The sequence below is a fragment of the Macaca fascicularis genome, chromosome 10, assembly GCF_037993035.2.
Source record: "Macaca fascicularis isolate 582-1 chromosome 10, T2T-MFA8v1.1".
Taxonomy (NCBI): domain Eukaryota; kingdom Metazoa; phylum Chordata; class Mammalia; order Primates; family Cercopithecidae; genus Macaca; species Macaca fascicularis.
The window spans coordinates 97,687,529-97,704,928 of record NC_088384.1 but is presented as its reverse complement, the minus strand read 5'-3'; the positions used below and the strand labels follow the sequence as shown (position 1 = coordinate 97,704,928).

The window sequence follows — 17,400 nt, the reverse complement described above, 5'->3', positions numbered from 1 at the left end:
CCTAATTGTTCAGCTATTCCTTTAATGGCATCCCTAGTAAAATTGACAAACCACTGTTGATTATAGTAAATGTAATTTATCCAGTCTACATTTTTGTTTATAGTTACCCACAAGAACAATATAGATTGAAATCCTGCAACTATTTGATTTCAGGCTTTAAATTCATTTAACACTCCTCGTGGAACTCCAGTGGCATCTATATAAATGTGAGGGTTTAAGGACCCGTTGGGGGTATTCCTTTTTTTTGCGATTGTCCTTTTTGCTTGGTTGATGAAATGCCAACCAACTGAATGGCCAACTGAATTAGGGCTCAATTTCCGCTCCAGTTACTTGGCAGAGTCCCCAATAGTGGTCCACCACAATACCACCATACATCTGCTTGGGGATGAACAAGGGCAGACTGATTGGTTAGCTCCCAAAAAGGCTTAGGCTTACTGCATCCTGCTAGATTTCCAAGGAATGCCAAGTTTTCCCCTTGCTGTGAGAGACATGAGGTGAAACTGACATTGGTACATGGAGGACAGATGGCTCTTGGGGGCTTACCTGCAGGGCTTTTAACTTCCGGGAATAACAGCAAGAAAGTTCGGCATGCCTTATTGCCCCAAGCTGTGCGGTTTTGGAAGAGAGCTACCATACAGCTCATACCCTGTTGGTCAGAGGACCATCCAAGTGGAAAGGGGACGATTTGGGTGTCTGGCCTGCCTGTTGCACAAGCATTAACAGTCGCTTTTGTTTAGTGTGTGGACAGAATATTTAATCCATTCCAGCCAGGCATTTGCATCTTGGTACCCTGTTTCAATAGCTAGGGTTGGTTTTAAATCTTTAACTTCTACAGTGGCTACTTTGGGAGCCATTGCATTGTAGGGAGAGACTAGTAGTTTGATTAGAAGGTTTAGAAGGAGAGGGAGGAAGGAATGATGAGGCGATGAAACTCATTTTGAGAAATCCTATAGAGTCTGCCCCTGCGACCTCTGTTCCCATACCATAGAAACGACTTAATGAAGGGGAGGAATTTTGGGAAATTGAGATAGTAATGGAAATTTGTACTGGATTACATTGGTTTTGCTGGCATTTGGCAGGGGGGCTTCCTTTAGTTAAACGAGTGTATAGTTTTAGGGATACACAGAGACTCGTTGGGGAGGTCCAACCCTGATTTTTGGTAGTCCATAGGAACATTGGACCAGCTACAGCAGAGAAGTTGTTTTCGGAGAACGAGATTCCCAGTTAACAGAATTTTTAAAATAATATCCCAAGTCTAAGGGAGCTGCCCAGTTAATAGAATCTGCCCAGTCTGAGAATTTCCAAGAAGGGCAAAGTAGAGAGCTGCCTTTGCCTTTGCAAGTCTCTACAAGGTATGACAAGACAAGCATCAAAAGTAGTGATTTGCAGTGACTGTTATGTGGTTACATCAATAATGAGATGTAGGGCAGCTAAGGGAAAGGGAAGAGAAAAAAAAGGATACATAGATTAGGCTTTTTTCTTTAACGTTACTCTTGTGGGGGTTGGTCCTGGGATGACGGTCCATGACTTGGTCCATGACTTTGGAGAGGGCGATGCCTTTTGACTCGGGTTCAGTGGGTCCACCCCTTCTCAGCAGTTCAGACTGCTGTTTCAGTCGTTAGGAGCGCTAAATAAGGTCCTTCCCAGGTGGGTTCGAGCTTTCCCTCTTTCCAACTTCTGATAAGGATGTGATCTCCAGGTTGGTGTTGGTGAACTGCGAATTCGAGGGATGGGGTTTGTGCTAGGAGGCCTTGAGTCCTGAGAAAGGAAAGGGTGACAGACAGACCAAATACGTAGTTTTTAAGAAACTGATCCTTTGTCTCAAATGTCGGGAAGTCATTAGTGGAATTTAAGTAAGGCAACCCATAAGGCATTTCATAAGGGATAAGCTGATGTCTTTCCGGGGAGCAGTTCAGGTTTAGGTCTCACCTCTAAATTTATCAGGGGCTCTTAGTGGAACTTGAGATAAAAGAAACAGAGCCCCTGACCTCCCTATTTTTCCTTGAAGGCCATAAGTGGGATGACTTCTTTCTTTTTCCTTTTCCCATTCGGGACATTCTCTTTTGAAGTGACCTATTCTTCCACATTTGAAACATTTGTTTTGCCCTTTTTCTCTCCCTATTTTTAAGTTTCCTCACTTTGCTTTTTCATACCCTTTATATGGCCTAGTGAGTAGGGGCTTAAGTTCTTTACAGGTTTTGGACCCTTTGGTACATTGTTGTAAAGCGGACAGCATGATTTTTTGCCTTTTGTTTTTGCTTTTCTTTATCTCTTCTTACATATACTTTTTGGGCCTCCCTCAAAAGTTCCTCTATAGGCCTATCTTTCCATTTCCAGTTCTCTATTTTTTGTAATTTCTTTATGATATCTGGCCAACTATTAGTAACAAAATGGAGCTTTAACATCCCCTGCCCAAGGGGATCCTCCGTGTCTAAGCCTGCATATTTTCTCATCTGTTCCTTGAGTCTGTTTAAAAACTCCACGGGCCCTTCGTCTTTTCCCTGCTGTATATTAAATGCTCGGGAAATACTTTGGATTCGAGGCACTGATTCCTGCATCCCTTTAACTATCGTTTCCTTAAGGTCTTTTATGTTTTCTCAGTGGGCTGCATTGTTATTATCCCATTGTGGGTCTTGGGCCAGAAATTTTTGTTCTGCTGCAGGGATATTTTGACCGGATGTTCGCGCTTCCAGACTATCATAGCAGCCCTGCGGATCATGGTTCTTTCCTTCCCAGAAAAGAGAGTACTTAAGATGGACATTAGGTCAGCCCATGTGTATACCTGTGGTCCTAAAAATTGGTCAATTTGATCCGTGACCCCAGAAGGATCATCTAATAGTGGTTTAAGTTCCGTCTTCAGGTTTTCGACCTCTGAACTAGTTAAGGGGGGCATTTACAAAGCCAATTCCCCCTCCTCCACATGGTACTTCTCTTAAGGGAAAAAGGGTTGGGGTAGAGTCCTTTGAGGAGGAGGGGAAAGGGAAGTTGTGAGTGTCCCTGTGGCATTGTTCTGGCATTGTTCTATTTCTCATTGGAGCTTCCCCGAGGGAGGGGCATGTTTGGGCAACTGCCCAGTGGGAATGTGGGGTGACGGGGCCCGCGGGGCAGTGTTATATGGGGGAGGGACTGAGTGTTCAGCTTGGGGCAGAGTGGTCGGTGGGGGAGGGTTGTCTGAGGGTCCCATGTGGTATTAGACTGCTTGAGGGTAGGGATTCTGTTTTCAGGGGAGGTAGCTTTTGGCTTATTTCCTGTAGCTTTTAGGGGGTAGAGGAGGACAGGCCCCTGCCACCAGCACAGGGCTATCTGTTTCCTCCTGGGAGACAGGACTTTTGTCATTGACATATTCTATTAAAAGTTGATAAATCCATTCCTCATTTGACCCAAACTTTGGCCAAAAAAAAAAAAAAAAAGCGTTCGAGGATGGGTTCTTTTGTCCAAATAAAACAACAATATTTTATCATTTGTTGCTTTTTCTTATGTTTGGTCCTTTCATTATCCTTACAGTATTTTAACATGAGACCTAGAGGGCTATTAGAGGGAATTTTACTGTCTGTCTTGTCCTTTATATTCCCCTGTCCTGCTTGGGGTTATTTCCCATCCTGGAAGTTTTAGGCGTTTCCCTGAGTTTCCTGCATGTGTGGGGCTAAAGCTCTCTTACTAGCGATTTCTTGCACCATTTCTTTGGAGGCTCTACCCCCCACACTGGAGGTTTCCTGCACTCCTTTGCTTTCTCTTCGTCCTTCTTTGGCCACTTCCCTCGCGGCAATTTAGGTACCTCTTAGCATTGGTGGGTCGGTATAAACCCCCAATAGGAAAGCCGCCTTAAGCTGTATGAGGTGACCACAGAACTGCAAATCCGGACTCCACACTTGCTTCACACTTAATTGTGCGTCTCATTCACACACTGTCAACTTCCAGGGTGTCCTGACCACCCAGGAAGTACTTCACTGCCCCCATGGATTTTCTTACCTTGGTATGTTTACAGAGTTACCAGGTCACTGCAGTATCTGTAGGCTCTTTCCTCCCGCGTTGCTGAGAGTCTGGGTTTATTCATCACACCAGGTGGGTCTCAATCCCTCACCCCTGAGGCCGCTGCAACAAGGGATGCGTCTCCTCCCAAGAGATGATCAGAGACTCCTCCCCTGGAGGAGAATGGGATCCCGGACGATCCCCCAAATTGTTAGAGACATGTGCTCATCAGTGCTACACACAGACACACACACACCAGCACTTAGAAAAATTTTCAGCAAGGCACATTTACTTGTATGGAAGAGTGCTGCCTGCACCTGTCAGATCGCAAGAGCACACCCAGCGGGGTAGGGCAGGGGTTTTTATCCCTAACAGTTCCTGTTTCTGTGTCCTTTCCCCCATTGGCTGGAGTCTACCGCACAGTCTAAGCTGACCCAATTGGCTAGTGTTTGAAATTGAATAAGGCCAATTAGGCAGGAAGGGAGAGGCTGTCCGTTACCAACTAGGTGGGAAGGGTTGTTTACAGAGTGAGAGGTTTGCTAGTTATAGATTAAGCAGAGAAACAAGTGTTCCTTACAGATTAAGTAGGAAGGGCTGTGTAGAGAGCAAGACAGACCAAGGAATCTTTGAAGAGGAACTTACTGTTTCTGGCACAAATAATCACAATGGGTGGTAGGTCATCTTTTAGGTGGTGAAAATGGTTTTCAAAAGACTTTATAGAGGTGGTGAGTTTCTTCTGATTCTTAAGGGATTATTAGGAGAGTTTTCCAGATGGTCAGAGGGCTCATGCACAGATGTGGAGGTGTGAAGCAGAGCAGTGTCTTCAGAGACCTGCAGTATCAGTACTTTGATTTTAGATTGGTGTAAGAATGCCAAAAACATCACTTTGGGAAGAAATTTTGAGGAAAAATTGGCAAATAAGTTTGACTTCCATCTTAGGATGGAGCCATGGGATGTGACCACTTTAGCATATGGTCTTGAAAATACCATAGTGGAGAAGGCAAAGAGTGGAAGTGAATTTTGGTGATTGCTTCAGCTAGGGAAAAAGGTTCCAACAGTGCTTTACTATTGATATTGTGGAAGACCTTTATGAGGTTAGATAAAAACCGTAAGAATGCTTGTTATGAATGTGGTGTTTTTTTTTTAATAATTGAGATGAATTGAGGTGTTACATTAAGCCATCAAAAATCCTGTAAGGGTAGATTTAGAAGTAGCATCTCATCTTGATCATGGGAATTTTTTTTTTTTTTTTTAAGCAAAATTTGTTCTCCATTGCATTAGTTTGCTAGGGCCATAACAAAATACCATGGGTGGCTTAAACAATAGAAATTACTTTCTCACAATTCTGGTGCCTGGAAGTCCAAGATCAAGATGTCAGCAGGTTTGGTCTCTTCTTTCTTCTCTTGGCTTGTAGATAGCTGCCTCTTACCATATCCTCACATGGCCTTTTTCTCTGTACTTGTCTGTGTCCACATCTCATCTTTTTGTAAGGACACCAGTCATATTGGATTAGAACTCACCCTAATGGCCTCCTTTTAACTTACCTCTTTAAAGACCCTATCTCCAAATATGGTCACATGCTGAGAAAAGAGAGGTTAGGGCTTCAGCATATGAATTTGGGAGTCAGACACAGCTCATAACACCCATGTTTCAAAACTTATTATAATAAGAGTTGGGCTTTTCAGGGGTTGTCACCAGAGAAAAACAGGCTAGAAGAGCTGCAATATCAGCAGATAGCAGTGTTGTAGGCTGAAGTCGTGTGGGACCCATGTGGGTGCTGGGCTTTCTTTTAAAGTGCCATCTCTGAGTTCTTAGTGGCTTGGGTCTGTGCATACACATACCCTTTGGGCAGTACAGCTTAATTCCTTGTGTGTTCTCATAAATTAATGCTGAAAATAGAGACTAAGAAGTAAAGAAACCAAACTGTAAAGGCCAGTGAGCATCACAAGGGAGATAATTTCATAACTTTTATAACTCTAAGTTTATTCTAGTGCTGAACAAACCATATCCCTCTTTTACTATTTAAACCACCCCCACCCCTCGCTTTTTGATTGAGCTACTAAACAGCCTTGGCATTCTCCTTATCAAAACATTTGGATACCAAAGAACTGTTTTAAAATGCCTGAATCTTCTCCTTGGAGGCAAGAAATTGTTTTCTGTAGAAGGATTGTATTTTGATTTTTCTGTTGTGATGGCCACAAAGAGGGTGGAGGGATAGGTGTTTTTCTTTCTTGTTTAAGGAAGTCTTTTAAGGAAGTGCTTTTACATAGTCACTTCTTAAATTGTTTCCTAAATTGAATTTTGGAGGGACTGCTTTTGTTTTTACATGAATAGGAATTCTGTGGTAGCAGATGAGGCATGTTTTAGGTACCTGAGAACTGGAAATCTTTGATATTCAGTGTAATAGTATTTATCATAATGGTGTGTGTCACAGAGTTTACTAAGGTATGTTAACTCACACCCACTGGTATTAGACCCAGCCTGTTGTAAAACAGGGAATCTTGGGAATTCACAGCATTCCCGGGTGTTCTCATGTTGCATCCCTGCTAATGCCAGTGCTGTCCATTGCCTTTTTGTTCCTTCCCTTAGTCATGGATTTGTTGACCACTAATTAGATTTTGCCAGGATAGTCTAGGTCAGAAACAGGCATTTTTAAATCTTTGAACAGCAGCAAATGTAGTGTGCATTGTAGCTCCAGTTTCTATTTGTGTGAATATGTGTACTCGTTGTCTTTGAATGAAGTACTACTATTGTGTCATTGTTAATTCTTTTAAAAAGGAGTAAATTCATTGTTTGAAACGGATCATAGTTCAAAAGTGTATCCAGATTTTACTTATTTTTGAGGAAAACTATTTTTCTCAAAAGACTCTCTGTTTAAGACAGTAAATATTACCTATTACTCTAGCAAATTAAATGTGTTAACTTTCCAGATTTTTCTATTTTGTTTTCTACCATTTCATTCTATTCTATACTTAGATTTGACTTTACCCACTTTTCTTGTGTGTGGGGTTCATCTCCTTTTTTAAAAAAAAAAAAAGAAATTAGGTAGAGAATACCACTTAGAATTTTTTTTTTTTTTTTAACCATGAAAAGTGCTGATAGTATTCAAAAGCTTTGGATATTGGGAACCTGTGACCCTTGGATTCACAGGAGTCTGATTTGAAATTCTTTATACCTTGTAGGGTAGTCTGTATGTTTTATCGGCACCTTCCATCTGTGAAAATCCTTGAATGGTTGCTGCCGTATTTTCTAGACATGTCTCTTGACTTTTTTTGTTTTTTGAGATGAAGTTTCATTCTTGTTGCCCAGGCTGGAGTGCAATGGCACAATCTTGGCTTACCACAACCTCTGCCTCCCGGGTTCAAGCAATTCTCCTGCCTCAGCCTCCTGAGTAGCTGGGATTACAGGAATGCGCTACCATGCCTGGCTAATTTTTTTAGTTTTTAGTAGAGACGGAGTTTCTCCAATTTGGTCAGGCTGGTCTTGAACTCTCAACCTCAAGTGATCCGCCCACCTTGGCTTCTCAATCTCCTGGCTTTCTTAAGAGTCCCCCCATCACCTTTTGATTAGAAATATTTCAACAAAATAATTTTAGACCATATCCTGTAAGGGGAGAAAGAGGAGATCAGGGTCCTTAGATGACATTGCATTAGAGAGTGGGAGCTAGGGTAGCATGTCTTTGGTCCTAGAAAATTTTCTTGATCCCTGTGTTTAGTTAGACTCTTTCAGTTTGCAGGGTACAGAGATTGAGGCCTGACTAGCTTAGAGAAGTGGTGTGGAGTGGTATGGGAGACTGAATCATTGGTCTCAATTCTTCACTCTCCTGTAGTAGTTTTCTACATCTTTACCTTGCCATAACTTCATGGGAGATGGGTTTTTGTCCCTGCCTCTTCATTTTGGGCTTGGGCATATGACTTACTTTGGCCCAGTGGGATGTTAGTGGACAAGATAAAAGCAGAGGTTAGTAGGATGCTTGGGCTGATGGGCTTAACTCTCTAGTGCCTCTGCCATGACTGTGAGAAGAAAAACCCTGAATCGCTGCAGCCTCTTCAGCTTGTTTCTCATTGTGAGACCATACCGCAGAGCCACCCGAGACGACCTGTGCTTAAAGCAGTGCCAGCGCAACTCAGATGCCTGAGTGAAAATAAAATTCTTATTGTTGTATGACACTGAGATTTTGTGGTCTGTTGTTCAGCGTTATTGTGGCAATAGATGATGACTAACACATTTATCCTGCTGGATCCAGGACAACTCCAGGGGCTTTCGTAAGCAGGTTTTCTTGGATAGTCTCTATAGGATTTTGCCATTTACCTCATTCCCTGTGGGTCAACCTCACCCTTCTTTTCCCACCTACTGGCTTCCTCATCCTACTTGCTGCTACCTGCCTCTACTTTATAGCTTCTGCTTGCTTACACACTGTGCTCCCTCTTACTTTTTCCATGCCCAAGGTCCCTCCCTCATGGCCCCTTCAGGCTCTCTGAATTTCATGACTTCTCAGCGTTTACTCCTGTTGCCTAATGCTTTATTCTTTTGGTACATTCCATTTCAAATTTGAGAGAATCTATTTTGCCCAGCAGGATTTTTTTGTTTGTTTGTTTTTCACCACAGAAATGTCATCAGTTGCTGGCCCATTCAGGCATTGACTGCTCTTGGGTTAGGGAGTCCACCTCTGGTCAGTTAGATGTGGCACTGCATTATTAACAGGAGGCTGTCCTTTGTACAGCATTAATGTCATTATGACATGCTTTGGGGAGTGAGTATTAAAGCTTGTCAGTTTTCAGGCTGAGCAGTTCCCCACTTGCCAGAGGGAACTTTACTTTTGCAAGCTTTTAATATTCTGAGGCTGCATTCATTTTTTTTTGTTTGTTTCCTAGTTCCAAGATACTAACCTTACAGTGTAAACTCTTGGGATGAACCTTTGTCAATGAAAAGCATGAGAGAAGAGACCCTCTACTCATCTGAAAGGCTTGCTTATTATTCCAAAATCCTGAATAAGCTGACTTATTTTCTTCTCACCTCAAAGATAAGAAGAAAATAAATCAGCTCATTTGGAAGGTTTAGGCTACTTAGGCTATCCCATAGTATTTCTGTAACAGAAGAGATTGGCCCATTTAAAGTTAGTTTATAACAATTACAAGGCTCTGCTTAATTAGAGTTATCTCTAAGTATTTTTCTAAGTATGTTTTTTGGATACTATTTTAAATGGTACTAAAACATGTTAATTTGCAGTTGTTTCTTGCTAGTATGTTGAAATGTAATTGATTTTTATATGTCAATCTTACAGCCTATGACCTTATTAAATTATAGTTCTAGAAGCTCTTGTTATAGATTCTTTGGGATTTCTGTGTTATGATAGTTACGTCAAGTGCAAATAGCCATTTTATTTCTTCCTGTTTACTCTTTATGCCTTCTGTTTCTTTTTCTTGCCTTATTGCACTGGCTAGGATCCCTCCTCCTCACATGATATTGAATCAGTGTGATGAGATTAAATGTCTTTGTCTTGTTCCTGAATTTAAGGGAAAATAATTCAGTCACATTAACTATACGTTTTTTGTCAATGCTTTTTATCAAGTTGAGGAAGTTACCTTTTGTTCCTAATTTGTTGAGCTTTCTTTTATCAGAAATGGATTTTGAATTTTGTTACATGCTTTTTGTGTATCGCGATGACCATGGGGTTTTTTCCTTTGGTCTGTTCATACAGTGAATTATATTGATTGATGTTTTGAGGATTGACTTACTCTTGCGTTCTTAGGATAAATCTCACTTGACCTTGATGTATTATTGTTACCAGCAGATCTTTGTTCTTAGAGGTCCCAAGATGGTAGTGGGCCACTCCCAAGATGGCAGCAAGCCTTTTGTTCTCTGACCTGGGGTTCTTGGCCTCACATATTCTAAGGAATGGAACCTTGGGCCATGCGGTGAGTGCTATAGCTCTATTAGAAGCTGTGGGTCACAGAAGAGAACCGTGGAACCCAGCGACTAGTGTTCAGCTCAATTAGGACGAACCCAGGCACTTAGCTGTGCAGGAACAATGGCGAGCCTCTAGCCCAGTTGGGAGAGGCAGTGGGCGCCTTGCTGGATCAGAAGCACAGCGGACACCCTGCCGCATCCGGAGGGGTGGAAGTCAACAGTGGGTCTTGCAACAGCATTCAGCAGTGGTTGATGGGGAGCAAAAGCTCGGCTCGAGCCAGAACAAACACAGACCAGAAGAGTGTGCAGTTGCAAGATTTAATAAGAGTGAACACAGCTCCCATACGATGGGAGGGGACCCAAAGAGGGTTACCACTACCTGCTCAAATGCCTGGGTTTATATCCCGATCATTGTCCCTCTTCCTGTGCTCTCAGGCGGTATATGATTTGACTATTTCTTTACCTCCTGCTTTTAGCCTAATTTGTATTTTAGTGAGCCCTCTTTACTACCTGATTGGTCAAGTGTGAGCTGAGTTACAAGCCCCATATTTAAAGGTGGGTACAGTCACCTTCCCCAGCTAGGCTTAGGAATTCTTAGTCAGCCTAGGAAATCCAGCTAGTCCTGTCTCTCATTATCTTTTTTATATATTGCAGGATTCAATTTGCTAGTATTTTGTTAAGGAGTTTAATGTCGCTTGTTTTGATCTTTGTCTTTGGTTGATGGTCTCTTGTATTTGCTGCGTTTGATGTCAAGGTAATGCTGGCCTCATAAAGTGAGGTGGGAAGTGTCCCCTCCTTTTCTATTTTCTGGAAGAGTATATGTAAAATTGATATTATTTCTTCCTTAAATATGGTAAAATTCACCAGTGAAGTCATCTGCGTCTGGAGTTTTTGTTGGAAGGTGTTTAACTGTAAATTTACCATCTTTCATAGATAAAGGACTGTTCAAGTTCTCTTGTTTCGTTTTGTTTTGTTTTGTTTTGTTTTTTTGAGACGGAGTTTCACTCTTGTTTCCCAGGCTGGAATACAATGGTGTGATCTTGGCTCACCACAACCTCTGCCCCCCGGGTTCAAGCGATTCTCCTACCTCAGCCTCCTGAGTAGCTGGGATTACAGGAATGCCCCCCATGCCTGGCTAATTTTGTATTTTTAGTAAAGACAGGGATTCTCCATGTTGGTGAGGCTGGTCTTGAACTCCCAACCTCAGGTGATCCGCCCGCCTCTGCCTCCCAAAGTGCTGGGATTACAGGTGTGAGCCACCGCGCCCAGCTACTCTATATCTTCTTGAGTGAGCTTTGGTAGCTTGTACTTTTGTGGAATTATTCAACTTATCTAAGTTCAAATGTATATACAGGAAGTTGCTAATAATATTCCATTATTATCCTTTAATATATACCTTGTGATGTCTCCTCTTTGAGTCCTAATACTGGTAAATTGTGTCTTTTCCCTTTTTTTACTTGATCATTCTGCTTAGAGGTTTATTAAAAACTTGCTTTGGTTTCTTTCCTTTTCTCTACTATATTTCTGTTCTTAATTTCATTGATTTTTGTTCATTATGATTTCTTCTGCTTCCTTTGGGTTTAATTTGGTCTCCGTTTTTAGTTTCTTAGGTGGAAGTTTAATTGATTTGAGGTCTTTCTTCTTCCCTAATATAAGCTTTAGTGCTATAAACTTTTCTCTAAGCACTGTTTCAGTTGCATTCCATAAATTTTCGTATGTTGCTTTGATTTTGATTCAATTCAAAGTATTTTCTAGTTTCCCTTGTTAACTTCCTTTTTGATCCATATATTGTTTAGAAGTGTGTTTTATTTTTATTTATGGATTTTCCTGATATTTTTCTGTAAATTTCAAATTTAATTCTTTTGTAGTTGGATAATAGAATTTTAATTCTTTCAAATTTGTTGAGGTTTGTTTTATGGCTAAGAATATAGGCCATATTGGTGAGCATTCCATATTCACTTGAAAAGAATGTATATTCTGGTCTTGTAGGGTGGGGTGTTCTGTAAATATTAATCAGGTAAAGTTGGTTGTAGTGTTATTCTCATCTTCTAGATAGAAATTTTTTTCTACACATTATGGATTACCAGAAGTAGTGTGTTGAGTCCACTGTTAATTATGGATACGTATATTTCTCCTTACAGTTCTCGCAGTTCTTGGATTGTATGATGTTAAGCTCTAATGTCAGGTGCATCCATATTAAGGATTGTTATATCTTCTTGATAAATTAGCTCACTTATCATTATGGAATGTCTCTATTGCTTTCACTGTTTATTTCAAATCTATTTTGTGTGATATTTATATAACCTCTTTAGCTTTCTTTTGATTGGTGTGTGCATGGTGTATCTTTTTCCATCATTTTACTTGTAATCTATCTATGTCTTTAAAATGGATTTCTCATAGAAACATATAACTGGGTATTGTGATAATCCCAGCCTTTTAACCTGTATGTATAGACTGTTTACATTTAACATAATTATTAATATGGTTTAATTTAAGTCTGTTATCTTGCCAATTGATATCTATTTGTCTCTGACCTGTTCCCCCTTTCCTCTTTATTCCTGCTTTTAGGTTGAGGGTTTTTTTAAAATTCAATTTAACCTCTATAATTGATGTATTAGTTATGCCTTTTTATAAAAATTTAGTGATTGTTCTTGGATTTACAAAATACATCATCACAACCTACCTTCCCATATTATACTACTTCTCATATAGTATGAGATCCTAACAATACAATATATGTCCAGTTTTTCCCCTTCATCATATATGATATTGTTATACATTTTACTTTTATATTTTTTATAATCTCTACAATACATTGCTACTGTTTTTGCTTTAGGCAGTTATCTTTTAGAATGATTAAAAATGTGAAAAAAAGATCTTGCATTGACCTCCGTTTTTGCCATTTCTGGAGGTATCCACTTCTTATGTAGGTCCTCATTTTTGTTCAGTGTCATATGCCTTCTACTTAAAGAACTTCCTTTACCATTTCTTGTAGTGCAGGTATGCTGACATTGAATTATCTTAGCTTTTAATTGTCTGAAAACTCATTATTTTGCTTTCATTTTGGGGAGATATTTCTGGGTTGTGAGGTGTGTTTATTTTTTCGTTCATTACTTTAAAGATATTACTCCATTGTCCTCTGGATTGCAAGAATTCTGATGAGTAGTCTGGTGAATTTTTTATTTTAATTTTTTTCTTCCGAGGTAATGTCTTTTTCCCCCCTCTGGCTGCTTTTAAGATTTTCTGTTTAACTTTGATTTTTAGCCGTTTAACTGTAAAATGTCTAGATATGTGTTCTTTGTTGTATTTATTATATTTATTTGTGTGCTTACTTGTTTGTATTTATTCTGTAGGGTTCTCTGAGCTTCTTGGAGCTGTGGTTTGATGACTTTATTTTTGGAGAATTCTTAGCCTTTTTTTACCCGCTACCAAATACTGTTTCTGCCTCATTCCCCTCTCTATCCCCTTCTGCCATCTAGGACTCCAGTTTCATGTATATGATGCCATTGATCATATCCCAGAGCTCTCCGCCTTCTTTCTGTGTTTTCCACCGCTGCTTTTTCCCCTTTTTTGTTGCAGTTTGGGTGATTTCTAGTGACCTGTCTTCATCGATTGCTTCCTTGACTGTGTAGAGTGTTCTTATGAGCCCATCAAAGGAAATTTTAAATCTCTGATGACTTAAAAAAATTATACCATTTCTATTTGATTCTTTCTCACATATTTCATCTTTCTGTTGAAGTTTTCCATCTCTGCATACATATTGTCTACTAAATTGTTTAGCATATCAATTGTTGTTATTTTAAATTTCCTCTCCAACAGTTACAACATCTTGGTCATCTTTCTTAGTCTGGCTCTCTTGTTTGCTTTGTCTTTCCATATGGGTTCTTCCCCCCTTTTGCTTTTTCATATGCCTTATAATTTTTGATCTACTGGTGGACATTATTGTAGAACAATAGAGACTGAGATGGATATTAAATATTGATGTTGAGACTACTACTGTTACATTGGTATTGGGGTTTGGCAGGGAGTCATATTTGTGCATATAGAATATTCAGCACCTGTTACAGGATTTACTATTTTCAATTATTATAAAGTTTCACATTTCTGTATTGTTTCCTTTTACAATACCCCAAAAATTCATCTTATCAAGGATTTCCCCTTGGAGTTGCCTACTCCTTAAATTCTACTCACCGTGTCTGGAACTCTTCCTTAGTTATATCAGCGCTTGCATCAAATCACATTTGGTAGCATGTTTGTCTTTTTCATGAGACTGATTTCTTAAAAGCCGGTACAGGGTTTTGTTAGTATTTGGATATGTAGATTCCTTAACTACATTTTAGGTGTAGGGTTTTTTTTTTTTAAATAATTGAATTGAGTTGAGATTATTTAATTATTTTTATTCCTTAGAAACCCACACTACCCTGCCCACCAACAGGTTTTGGGAAGATTGTCTCTGTGTTTCCACAGTCAACTGTCATGTACCTTAAAAAATGCACTGGAGTAAGAAGTGAGGGCTGGCCATGGATGAATTTATGAGGAAGTTGCTTTTATACAGAGAAGACATACATTTTCTCTCCTAGTTATCCATGTATGTTTTGTGTCCCTACCTCGACAGTAAGGTTTTGAGGGAATAGCTGTCTTCTTCTTCTCTAGTATTCCCTTTACTACTAGCACAATGCTGGCTACACGGCAGATGCTCGTTAAATATTTCTTCACAGGATTTAATGAGACTGATGGATTTTAGAAGAAGGTACTAATAGATTTACTTTTTCAGTTTGCCCCTTAAAGATTTCAAGTGGTGATAATGGTGATTTTTGAGAGAGTGTCTCGCTCTGTTGCCAGGGTGGAGTGCAGTAGGCATGATCTCGGCTTACTGCAACCTCTGCCTCCCGGGTTCAAGTGATTCTCCTGCCTCAGCCTCCTGAGTCATTGGGACTACAGGCACGCACCACCACGCCCAGCTAATTTTTGTATTTTTAGTAGAGACGGGGTTTCACCATGTTGGCCAGAATGGTCTCGATCTCTTGACCTCGTGAACCGCCCGCCTTGGCCTCCCGAAGCGCTGGGATTACAGGCCTGAGCCACCGTGGTCAGCCGATAATGATATTATTTCATTATGGCAGGCATATCATGTGTAGCTAAGAATATAGACTCTGCAACTAGACTGCCTGGATTTGAATCCTGGCTTAGCTACTTATTAGATCTGTTATCTTTGGCAAGTTACTTGACCTTCTTGTGCTTCAATGTCCTCGTCTATACAATGGGAACAATAATAGTACTGTACCTATCTCATGGGATGATTATGATGATTAAGACAAAATGCAGTAAATGTTAGCTGCTGCATTCTACCTTAATTATTATTAACAGTGAATATTAGACAAATCCAATTTTAAGTTCTTAGAAGATAAGTTCTTTGAGTAGAAGGACTTTAATATTGGAAAGCCATCTATCAGTGTGGATAAATATAACTACTACTACTGTATTAATCAAGGAAGTAACCACCTTTGCTTGGCATATTAACAGCAGAAAGGGGGCAGAGCTAATTAATTTCAACTTTGCTAGCAATAATGTTGTCTCTTCTGTCTTACCTTAGGAGCAATCTGCCCTGTTCCTGGGGGAATAAGAGCAATAGAGAAATAAATTTCCCAGATTAGCTTTCACTACAACCAAATATACTTCATCTTATAGCTTATTTTGAATTGTATGTTAAAACTGTATTCATTCTTACCTAAAGGTAAGGCATCATTTATTGTTGTTTTTATAGTGTCTCCTTTTACCACCATTATTGTACAAAACATGTTCAATAGATGTATTTTTTGTTGTTTTTTTCTTCTTCTTTTTTTTTTTTTTTTTTTTGAGACTGGGTCTCACTGTGTTGCCCAGGCATAATCACACCTCATTGCAACCTTGACCTCCCAGGCTTAAGTAATCCTCCTGCCTCAGCCTTCCAAGTAGCTGGGACCACAGGCATGCACCACCATACCTGGCTAATTTTTTATGTTTTGTATAGATGGAGTGTCGTTAAGTTGCCCAGTGTGTTCTTGATCTTCTGGGCTCAAGCCATCCTCAGCCTCTTAAATGCTAGGATTACAGGGGTGAGCCTATCAAGAGATGTGTGAAGCAGAGAAGGGAGTTACAGAAAGGTGAGTTTAGCCTGGTAAGATATATTTGGCGGACAGCTGTTGGGAAAATACTGTTAAGGTACAATATTTTGGATTCACTATTTTCTTTTTTTTTTTTTTTTTTTTGAGACGGAGTCTGGCTCTGTTGCCCAGGCTGGAGTGCAATGGCGCGATCTCAGCTCACCGCAACCTCCGCCTCCCGGGTTCAAGCGATTCTCCTGCCTCGGCCTCCCGAGTAGCTGGGATTACAGGCATGTGCCACCACCCCGGCTAATTTTGTATTTTTAGTAGAGACGGGGTTTCTCCATGTTGGTCAGGCTGGTCTTGAACTCCCGACCTCAGGTGATCCACCTGCCTCGGCCTCCCAAAGTGCTGGCATTACAAGCGTGAGCCACCGCGCCGGGCTGGATTCACTATTTTCTTTACATAACAAGAAGAGATACAAAGGACAGTTATAGAGCAAAAAGTAAACACTCTTTGTATAGCTTTGGTGCCTGTATTGCCTGCTGAACCCCCTTATAAAAATAGTAGTTTGTAACATTATAACAGTGTCCTTGTCTATACATGCAGTAGACTGTTTTCTTAAGTTTTGAAAGGAAATTGGTGATGCACTTGACCTATGAATCTGTGATATATTCAGTTAATGTTTTAACTACACTGATACCAAATATAAGGTGATAATATCCTGACCTAAGTTGGGAATAGTGGAAATGGAGAAGAGATTGCTGTAAATGTACTTCAGAAAGCAAAATAAAACAAAAACCCGTTTTTTTTCTTTTATTGTACTAAAGATTATTTCTTTGATTGTATAAAAATATATGAGTGTTGGAAAAGCTTGAAAAGTAGTAAGAGGCAAGCTGCTGAACTCTTAGAGATATATATATCCTATTTACAAGCATGTTTTAGTAGTCAGTTTCTTCGAATAATTTTCCTAAGGGTGAGGAGGTTGGAAGAGTTCAGTTTGGTATCAAGACATCTTGTTTATACTTCGGTAATAGATTTCCATTGCTTAGTGGAAAGCACACCTCCATAGGAATGTGCAGAAAATTTCTGCTGACGAGGTATGCTTAAAGCATCTCACATATAGTCTTCAGAGACCACTAGTATCTCATGTTTTTGTGTTTTACAAATATAGGCCTTCTGCAGTTCTTCATTCCTCATGGATGGTGGCCAAACTTAGGATTGGTTATGAGTTCACGTGTCTTGTTTCTCTTAGCCTTTAAGTTCTGGTTTTTGTTTTTGTTTTTGTTTTTGTTTTTTTTGAGACAGAGTCTCACTCTGTCACCCAGGCTGTAGTGCAGTGGTGTGATCTCGGCTTACTGCATCCTTCCACCTCCCGGGTTCAAGCAACTCTCTTGCCTCAGCCTCCTCAGTAGCTGGGATTACAGGCGTAAGCCAC

The 17,400-nt window shown here is 40.2% G+C and overlaps 1 protein-coding gene across 8 annotated transcripts in view; it reads left to right on the top strand.

Annotated features, from left to right (window-relative positions):
• CHD6 (chromodomain helicase DNA binding protein 6) overlaps positions 1–17,400 on the top strand; it is a 211,987-nt gene that overhangs the window by 18,867 nt on the left and 175,720 nt on the right. The window contains exon 1 of one of the 8 annotated variants that reach the window (XM_065523162.2): positions 15,887–16,022. The exons of the other annotated variants lie outside the window; for them this stretch is intronic. The gene's annotated coding sequence lies outside the window, so the exon portion shown is untranslated. Of the gene's footprint in view, positions 1–15,886; positions 16,023–17,400 lie in introns of those variants that run through there. 8 annotated transcript variants of the gene reach the window in all.